This window comes from Chinchilla lanigera, unplaced genomic scaffold (assembly GCF_000276665.1).
Source record: "Chinchilla lanigera isolate Chin_1 unplaced genomic scaffold, ChiLan1.0 scaffold00015, whole genome shotgun sequence".
Lineage (NCBI taxonomy): Eukaryota > Metazoa > Chordata > Mammalia > Rodentia > Chinchillidae > Chinchilla > Chinchilla lanigera.
In genome coordinates this window covers 8,472,826-8,483,704 of record NW_004955416.1, presented here as the reverse complement: position 1 = coordinate 8,483,704, position 10,879 = coordinate 8,472,826, and the positions used below count along the sequence as shown (strand labels likewise).

Sequence of the window (10,879 nt, the reverse complement as noted above, 5' to 3'; positions counted from 1 at the left end):
AAAAAAAAGCAATGTCCACTAACCCTGTATTTATGACAATAGAAGCCACCCTGACACACACTAGGAAAGCTTTTAAGTTCAACTAAAAAATTCAAGTCAACATTTACTGAGCACCCAGCAGCATAGTGCCTGCCTGGCAAACGCAAGGTCGTGAGTTCGATTCCCAGTACGGGGGAGAGGGGGGAACACCATTTATTGACTAATGACAAGCATTTTGCTGAACACAAGCACTACCAAAATAACACAGTCCCTATACTCAATATCAGTGCAGGAGACTGAGGACAATATTAATAGTTGCTATAATAAAGATAAGGTATAGCTATCAAGGCACACAGAACCCATACCATAATGCCTTCCATGAAATAGATGCTTAAATTCAAAAGAATTCCACTGGAAAGAGAATACAGAACAAAATAAAGAAGCTCTTGGAAATCAAAATCTGATAGCTACAAGAAACATTCAACAGGCTGTGGATGTAGCTCAGTGGTAGAGAGCTTGCCTAGCATGCACAAGACTCTGGGTACACCATCCAGTGAACAGTGAAATAAGAAAAGAGAAGGGAAGTGGGAGAAGGGAAAGGGAGGAGGAGTGGACAGGAATGAAGGGAGAGGGCCAGGGAGAGAAGGGGGAAAGGGAAGGAGGGAGAGAGCAGCGAGCAAAGGAGAAAAGAGAAAAGAGAATGGTAGGCAGGCTAGAAGTATAGCTCAGTGACTGAGTGTTAGTCTACCATATATAAGGCCTTGGGTCTGACTCTCAGCATACCAAAAGGGGAGAAGGGGGGGACTGCGGAAGGGAAGAAGGGAGAGAGGGAGAGAGAGAGGAGGAGGGTGGAAAAATATTTTACTGGAAAAATATTTTACTAGAAAAATATTAGGAAAAAACAGCTAAAAGTTGAAAAACTAAGCTCTACGAAGAAAAAGAAAGGTAAAGCAAGTAGTATTTTTTAAAAGTGGTTTTAAACTTTTAAAATTATGTTTATGGACTTACTGTACAATATAAAATTTGTCTAATCTTTGTCCAAGCTTCCTGGCACAAGGCTATAAAATATTTGGAATTCTTGAATGACAGAAGAGTCTTTGTTTATTCCTGAGCCCTCTAGTTCCCATAGGAGTTTATGCTAATAACATAACTCATGGTAGGCCCCTAAATGGATGGGATGGTTACTAAAAAGACCTTCACTGCGATTCAAGGATTGCAATTAAAGCCACCTCAACCCTTAGGAGAGAGAAACTGGAGATTAAGCTCAATCACATGATCAATGACTTAATCAATAACCCTTACATAAGGAAACCCCAACAAAAATTCTGGACCCTGACATTCAATGGCATTTCCTGGTTAGGGAACATATCTCTGTGCCCTCTTTCTAAGAAAGAGCATAGAAATAGTGCATGACACCCTCCCAAACATCATCTTATGTGTCTCTTCATTTGACCAGTCCTAATTTTAAAATTTTATAAATAAAACTGTAGTCCTACATATAATGCTTTCTTGAGTTCTGTCACTCTAGCAAATTAGTGAATCTAAAGGAAGATTGTAGGAATCTCTAGCTATGTAGCCAACTGGTCAAACATGCAGGTGGCAGGTGTACACCACTGCACCTGGAGTCCCTAGTTGTAGCTGGTGTCAAAAGTAAGGGTTCTCTTGTTGGGGATTATGCCCTTAAGTCTGTGGAGTCTAACACTAACTCTGAGTTAGCATCAGAAATGAACTACAGTATACTGCGTATGGTAGAAATACAGTCCCCCCCTTAACTATAGTTTTCTTTCCACAGTTTCAGTTACCCAGTAGTCAACCAAATCCAAAAACATTAAATGAAAAATTCCATAAATAATTTTAAAGTTCTGCCAAGTATGGTGGCACATGCCTGTAATCCCAGCACTCACAAGGCTGAGGTAGAAGCATCACCCTGAGTTCAAGGCCAGCCTGAGCTATATAATGAGTTCAAGGTCAGCCTAAACTACAAAGTGAGACTCTGTCTCCAAAAAACTAGAATAATAATTATTTTAAAATTCTAAATAATTTTTATTATAGCATATTATTACAAATATTTCATTTTTATTAGCTATTAATCTCTTTTATAAGTTAAACTTTATTGTTGGGCATGGTGACACATGCCTGTTATCCCAGAACTTGGGAGGCTGAGGCAACAGAATCACTGAGTTCAAGACCAGCCTGGGCTACAAGGTGAGTTCAACGCCAGGCTGGACTATATAGCAAAATCCTGTCTCAAAAAAGGAAAAACCAAAACAAAGCCAGCCATGGTGGTGCATGCCTGTAATCCCAGCACTCGGGAGGCTGAGCTAGGAGGATTGCTGCCAGTTCAAGGGCGGCCTGGGCTACATAGTGAGCTCACGACCAGCTTGAACTATATAAGCAAGATCCTGTCTCAAAAAAGAGAGACGGGGTTGGGGGTGGACTCTAGCAAGAAGCAAAAAAGCTAGCGTGCTTTATCATAATTATGTACACAGAAAGAAAAACTCAGTGTGTATTCTGGGCTTCAAGTTATGGAGGGAGTGTTTCTGTGGGGTTTTATTTTTTGAGAGAGGGTCTTGCTGTGTAGTGTAGTTCAGGTTGACCTTGAAATCCGTTATGTAGCCCAGGATGGCCTCAAACTCAGCAATGTAGCCTGCCACCTGCATGTTTCACCAATTGGCAACATAGCTACAAACTCAGCAATCTTCCTGCCTCAGCCTCCTCAATGAAAGGGTTTGGGATTATGTATCCACTGGATATCTTAGAATGTATTCCCTGTGGCCTGCAGGAGAATACTGTAGCACTATTTTCATAGTTTTCCTCTTTTTTCCCCAATCATATAGACTGAACCACAGGTACTTTGCCACTGAGCTACAACTCCAGAACCTTTTTCATTTTGAGATCTTTTTCATTTTATTATCTTGCTAAACTGTCCAGGCAGGACTCAAAGTTATGATCTTCCTGCCTCAGCTTCCCTCAGTGCTAGTGTTATAGGCATACACCACTGCATCAGGCTTTCTGTTTGATTTCAAGACAGGGTCTCACCAAGTATTCTAGGCAGCCCTTAAATGTGGCAAACCTCCCACTTCTCAATCCTCGGCGCTAGGATCAGACATATGCCACCAAACCAGCTATTTCTTAACTTTTAAAGTAATTGTACCCCTGAAAGGTTAAACAAATTACTAAGAATAATACACTTCCTTTCAAAAATTAAGTCTGACAAGGGAAAAACTGGAAGAAAGGATTCTGCCACAGTAATAAAACTGAATACAATCTAGAGACTAATAAAAACACAGTAGAGTTCAGAATCAACAAAGAGTATTTGTAGAAAAAGGTGATACAGCAGAGGTGAACTATGAAAGGGTCAGAGACAGTTTCCATTATAAAGCTGTATTAATGAAAAATACACATTTTAGGCTTAAGCATAGAAAAACAAACCAAGGGAAGAAAACAATGACAAAGACAGTCACACACACAATCATCCCAGTGACCAAAATGGCTAAAAGCACTCAGCTTTACTTATCATTAGGTAAATACAAATTAAAACCATAACACACCTATTTTTGTTTTTTGGTTTTTTTTTTTGGTTTTTGGTTTTTTCTCCGGTACCGGGAATCGAACTCACGACCTTGTACTTGCCAGGCAGGCGCTGTGCCACTGAGCTAAATCCCCAGCCCCGACACACCTATTTTTAACATTTCTTTTTTTTTTTCTTTTTTGAGATAGGGTTTTTCTACGTAGTTCAGCTGGCCTGTGTAGTCCAGGCTGGCCTCCAACTCACTGCAATCCTCCTGCCTCAGCCGCCATCTGAGTGCACCAGCATGCTCGACTTATAATTTCTATTCAACACAATAATGGAAATTCTAATAGAACAATTAGGCAAGAAAAAGAAATACAGTCATATCATCCACAAGGACAGTTCCAAGATGCCCAGTAGAGACCTCAAAGTATAGATACTGCAGAACCTTTTATACATACATACTATATTTTCTCCTACACATATGTAACTGTGAAGTTGAATTCATAATTTATGTGTAGTAAAAAGATTAGCAACATATACTGATAATAAAATCACTTATAACAACTTAGTGTAGTACCCGGGCATGGTGGTGCATGCCTGTAATCCCAGCACTCGGGAGGCTGAGGCAGGAGGATCATTGTGAGTTCAAGACCAGCGTGGGCTACAAAGTGAGCTCAAGGCCAGCCTGAACTGCACAGCGAGACCCTGTCTCAAAAAGATAAAAAAATAGTAACAGTGTAATAGAAGTTATATGGAAATTTTCCTAGAAGTATCCTCTTCTACTGTACTCTCTCTTCTTGTGATGATGTGAGATGACACAATGCTTGTGTGATGACATGAAGAGAGGTGAAACAGGCAGTCATATTGCTAGTAGCGATAGGACACTGTAGAGTTTAACTGAACACAAGCACTATACTACCTCCATAGTACATATGACATTAGAGATCTGCCTGACACCTGAAATGTCTACGTGACTAATGAGGCAGGTAGCATACACCTCTAGGATGTGCTGGACAAAGCAATTCACAAACCTGACAAAACAGTATGAGATTTCATCATACTACGAACAGTATGCAATTTTAAAAGGGGTGAGGGCTTGCTGGAGATCAAACCCAAAGCCTCATTCATGCTAGGCAAGCCCTCTACCACTGAGCTACACTGCCCGTCAAAATTTTTATTCTGAAATTTTCCATGTAATATTTCCAGACATGACTCACCACGGTAACTAAAACCACAGAAGGCAAAACTATTGGTAAGCAGAGAACTACTATAAAGGGTACTCAAAGTAGAAAGCAGAAATCTCTATTCACAGCATAATCTTATAAATAGAAACTTTTCAGAATTCACACACGCCAAAAAATACATGTACACAAAAACCTGTTTACATATTCACATATACTCAGTTAATTAAGTAATTTCAGTGAAGCTGAATACAAGAACTGACACACAGGACAGAGATATGGCTCAGCAGTGCAGTGCCTACCTGGCAAGCACAAGGTCCTGAGTTCAATTCCTGGTACCAAAAAAAAAAAACCTCACACAAAAATCAATTGTGTTTCTCTGCTTGGAATAATATGCAATAAAAAACAAGAATGGGCAACACCAAAAAAAAATTTTTTTTTTTTGTCTTTTTGAGACAGAGTCTTGCTATGCAGTTCAAGCTCGCCTTGAACTCACTTTGTAGCCCAGGCTGGCCTCAAACGCACAACAATCCTCCTGTCTCAACCTCCTGAGTGCTGGGGCTACAGGTGTACACCACCATGCCCAGCACAAAAGTAAATTAAAGAAACCAAAGCCAGGTGTGCTGGGACACACCTATAGATGCAGGAGACTGGGGCCAGAGGACTGCAAGTTCCAGGCCAGTGAAGAGAAGAAGTAAGAAAGAGAAAAGAGAAGAAGAGAAAGGGGAGGGGACAAAATGGGGAGAGGAGTAGAGGAAAAGGGGAGAGAACTGTTGAGAAGAGGGGGAGGGAAGGGAAAGAAGAAGGGGAGCAAAAGGGGGAAGGAAGAGAGGAAGGGAGAGGAGGAAATAAAAGGGAAAGGAAAGTAAAATTTAGAATGAGTGGAAACTACTTGTTGAAGAATTTTGGCAATAAAAGAACTGTGGAAAAAAGATCACGATAGACACAGACGCAATACTAAGAAAAACTCTCTTAGTAAATATAAAAAAGAGAAAACTCAAGCAGCAGAAAAGAACTGAAAATCCTGGAACTAGCATACTGTAAAAACACCAGCTCTTGATAGTAAGAAAGTCTGATTTCTTGTTTTTCATTTTTAGGCAGGGTCTTCTTATATAGCACAGACTGTCCTTAAGTACCCTACGTTAGCCCAGCCTATGAACTAGAAATTTTCCTGCTTCAGCCTCATGAGTGTGGTATACAGGCATACTGCTGAGAAAATCTAATTTCTTAGGACAGGCGTGGTGGGCCACAGCAGTAATCCCAGCTCTCAGGAGAGTCTGAGGCCAGGTCGGTCTACATAGTGAGTTTAAGGCCATCCTGGAATATATACAGACCCTGTGTCAAAAAAAAAACAAAACAAGAAAATCTAATTTCTAAAAGATAAGATACTTTCCCCTAAAAACTGCACAAATGCCTAACAGCCTTAAACAAAAATATATTAAATTAATGATAGGTCAAATAATTATTCGCAATCACTCAAGATATTTAAATCAAATAATGTTTTAAAGTATTTCTCCCAGGACTTGGAAGGCTGAGGGAGGAGGATCATCGTGAGTTTGAGGACAGCCTGGGGCTACACAGTGAGTTCAACAATATAGTAATTACACAGCAAGACCCTGTCTCAAAAAAACAAAAAAAGATATTTTTAATTTACTCCACAAGTTTTATTTTATTGATACTATTCAGATTTTAGTAAAGTATACAAATTCAAATATCATTCTTGGATTGACGAATCAGTACCAAGTAAAACAAAATCTTTACTCTCGTGAACCTTACAATGGGAAAATGACAGGGCAAATGAGTAAAACAAAGAGTCATAATGATATGTTATAAGGATTCTAAAAAACCAAAAACAGACAAACTGATTAAAAATTAAGATAACGAGAACTGAGCGTGCTCATGTGGAGGGGAGGGGACAAGAGGAGAGAAGAGGGGAGGGATGAACAGAGACAGGGACAGACACAGATTCAATAAAGCAAAAAAGAATACCTAAAACATAAAAACGGAATATGAAAAGGAAAGGCTCTAACACGGAAATATATCTATATGGCTAAGGTGCAGAAAACTTTGGAAAGTATGGTACAAGAGATATAACATTTAAGTGCAAAAAAAGCCACTGAAGGATACCTATTCAAAATAGAGTGACATAATTTGACTAATATTTTCCAAAGATCATTTTGTCTGCTAAGTATAGGGCATGGATTAATAAAGAATAACAACATCAAACTGGGAAACTAGTTTGATGTTATACAATGGGGATGGTATTTTGGAATACAATAGAAGCAAAAATAATACAAAACTTGGTAGGTTGAGACACTTACTGGGGGAAGGAGACTAAATGGTTACAACCTCTGAGAATATGATTTTGCAATTAATCTGTGTCCCTCTGACTCAATTATACTATTAAGAACTAATTTTTGTATTTCTAAGAGTGTAAGAAAATATGCCTAAGATATTTTACTGAAGCATTATTTCATCTCAAGATCTATCAACAGCAGCCCAACTAAATCCATCTTATACGATGCAGTCTTTTAAACATAGCTGACTTCGAATGTGCACATGTGGAAAAAAAGCAGAATTCTAGATGATAGAAAATTAATTTTTGCAAAACTGCATAAAAGTCTAATTTTGGCATTTGTGAATTATTTTTCTTATTAAACCAGAGTAATTTACTCTACACCAGTGATGATGAACTTTTAGAGCTTTCAACTACAGCATGCATGCCATAGGTTTGCCAGCACTGCTCTATACTAATATCTCATTCACTTGCCTCTGATGTGCTATCATGGGGAAAAAAGATGTACACCAACAACAGTGTACAATCAACCAAACAAATGTTAAAGTATCAGAATACTATGAAATACACAGAAAAGCTGAATAATCTGTAAATACTTACTTTGCAAATATGTACAAGATCCACTGATGCAGGAAATGTGGGGCCTAAAAAAATACCTAAAACTAGGTGTTCAGTCATACTTGGTCAATAACTAAACAAAGGAAAACAGAAATTCTAAAAGGTGCTAAATATTTTCCCTGAATGTTTTAAAGAAAATCATATAAGAGAAAGCATAAATTAATTCTACCCTCTACAATGATATAAAACAAAGGAGAAAGCTGGCCATGGTGGCACATGCCTGTAATCCCAGCACTCCAGAGGCTAAGGCAGGAGCACTGCTGTGGGTTCAAGGCCAGTCAGGGCTACAGTGAGTTCAAAGCCAGTCTGAACTAAATAACAAGACCCTGTCTCAAAAAAGCAAAGCAACAACAACAACAAAAAAAAGTAGGAATATAAACATAAAAATAGAAAGGACAAAGATAAAAATCAACTTATAAGAAATAAACAGTCATACAATAATGGAATTAGTTTCATCAAAAGACAATTAAGAAGCTGGGTGTCATGGCACATGCCAATGATTCCAGCACTCTGGGAGGCTGAGGTAAGAGAACTGCAAGTTTGAGCTCAGCCTGAGCAATCTGGTGAGACTCTGCCTCAAAGTAACAAATAAAATACGGGCTTGTGGATATAACTCAGTATATGAAGGCCCTGGGTTCAATCCCCAGGTATCACAAAATAACAATACCAGAATAGCTCAAAACAAAAAAGCTATTACTGGGGCTGGGATTTAGCTCAGCGACACAGCACCTGCCTGGCAAGCACAAGGCTGCGAGTTCGATTCCCAGTACAGGAAAACAAAAAAAAACAAACAAAAAAGCTATTACTACATATATTGACAAAGATGAGGAAGGAAGGGCTGGGAATTTAGCTCAGCGGCAAAAAGCGCCTGCCTGGCAAGCGCAAGGTCGTGAGTCCGGTTCCCGGTACCGGAGAAAAACCAAAAAAAAAAAACCACAAAGATGAGGAAGGAACAGGAACTCTCACACACTGCTGGTAGAAGTTGGTAACTAACTACTAAAACTATGGCTACCCTATACCCCAGCAATTCTACTCCAAATAAAAAACAAAAGAAATTAGTGCATGTATCCACCAAAAGTCATGCATAAGAATATTCACTTTAAACTGGATGTGGTGGCACATGCCTGTAATCCTAGCACCTTTGGAGGCTGAGACAGAAGGATCACCAGGAGACCAGTCTGGACTACACAGTGAGTTTGAGGCCAGCCTCAATTACACAACAAGACCCTGTCTCAAAAAAAAAGAATATTCACTGCAGCTTTAGCCATAACAATAAAAACTAGAAATAATCCAAACGTCTACCAACAGAATAATTTAATAGACAAAGGCAAAAGTAATGTACAGGTATCCAATCTAAACAATTATCATAGCTGATATGAACAGGTTTTAAGGTTAAAATTTTCAGGAGTCAGTCCTGAAATACCAGCTCCAGGTATAAAACTAAGGAAGCTGAGAACATTTAAGGTACTACTATTAGCTCTGAAAATAATCTATGCTGAAAGGGTGGCACATGCCTGTAGTCCCAGATACTTGTGAGGTTGTGGTGGGAAGAACACTTGAGCGCAGGAGTTCACAATAAGCCTGGGCAAAATAGCAAAATGCCATCTCAAAAAAAAAAAAAAAAAAAAATAATCAATCGTACATGAAAGCAGAGATCAACATCATAGGTATGAATACAACAGCATACTACTGAAAAATTACCATCATTTTTTGCATAATCTCATCAGTTGCTACCTATAATAAATGCACATGACCCTTCCAGGTAACAGAACTCCTTCGCATAATGGCTTCCAAAGAAATTTTAATAATAAATTTTCTACCAGCCAATTTTCCACTTTTGGATAATGTGTAAAAATATAAACTGGTGGGCCAGGGATGTAGCACACCCTGCTGTAATTGGTGGTCAACTGTGTAAATTTTTTAAAATTTTGTTGATCAATGTGATTGAATTGTGGTTGGAGCATCAGGTACTAAAATGGCATCCACTAGTTGCAACTACAAACAAAACAGTAAAAAGTATACATCCAAAAAAAAAAACCTTCCCACCTGACAAAAACAATTCTGTACACTGAGTAGCATGATGCATCCTGCAACAACCATTTGAAAAACCAGAGCACAAACTAGCCCAAAGAAAGCTAGGGATTTCAAGAGCATGGAGATTCCAAACTCAGTGGACAGTAGCTGTTAGTGGTACACAAACGAGAAAAGGAAAGGCAAAGGAAAAGGGTGAACTGAGATTTACTTCTAAACTTGAAGTCTAACATTCAAAATGACTCAAGTTCAAATAAAAATAAACATCACTATTTACAAGTCAAAACATGGCCAAAACTGAAGTCTGTCGAAAGATAAATAAAGAGAGTATGATACAAGTTGATTGTTCCTAATATGAAACTTTTTTTTGGCGTGGGGAGACAAGGTGCTGCTTTGTAGTCCAGGCTGGCCTTGAACTCACAATCTTCCTGCCAGGCCTCCTTCGGGCTAGGATTACAGGTATGTATCACCATGGCCAGAAATCAAAAACTCCTGACCTCCAACAAATCAAAAAAGCTTTTGCATTCTGAAGTATTTCAGACTTTGGAGCTTTTCGCATTAAGGATGCTCACAGGAAAGTATTCAAAAGTTAGAAAACTCCAAAACCTGCAATGCATCTATCTAGTTCCAAGCACTTCAGGTAAGGGATACTGTGTGCATGTGTGTGTGTATGTGTTTGTAATGGAGTACTATCTTGCCTTTAAAACGGAGGGAAATCCTGTCAGTTTTAGCAACACAGATAAACCTGGGGAATATTATTCTTCATGAAACAAGGATGACACAAAAGGGCACTACAAGTAACTGCAAATGAACTGCCAACTATTCATAAGGTATTCCTGATGCTGGAGTAGGGGAGATAGGGAAATACTGCCCTAGGGTACAAAACTTCAATTATACCAGATGAGTTTTTGGGTTTTTCTTTTTTTAAGAAACATTACATCATGCTATTTTCATATGTCATAATCTTCAGCTTGTTTTAGTTGGGCAATTTAAACTTTAATCAATTTAATCTATTTTGTGCCTCATTTTGGTAAATTTTACTTACTGTACCTTTTTTCCTCAATTAATCATGAATTATCTATATATATTACCAAGAAACATTCTAAATGTATATAAATAAAAGATCCCATGTGCCTATAATTCGAGATCCTGGGCCCAAATGATATTATAGAAAAATAGAACATCAAGGCTAGGGATACAGCTCAGCAGCACAAGCTCCTGCCTGGCAAATGCAAGGTCCTGAGTTCGATTCCCAGTACC

At 38.7% G+C, this 10,879-nt stretch overlaps 1 protein-coding gene across 13 annotated transcripts in view; it reads right to left on the bottom strand.

Annotated features, from left to right (window-relative positions):
* The window catches only part of Mga (MGA, MAX dimerization protein), a 150,136-nt gene that overhangs the window by 82,667 nt on the left and 56,590 nt on the right, over window positions 1–10,879 (bottom strand). The gene's annotated exons all lie outside the window — the stretch shown is intronic.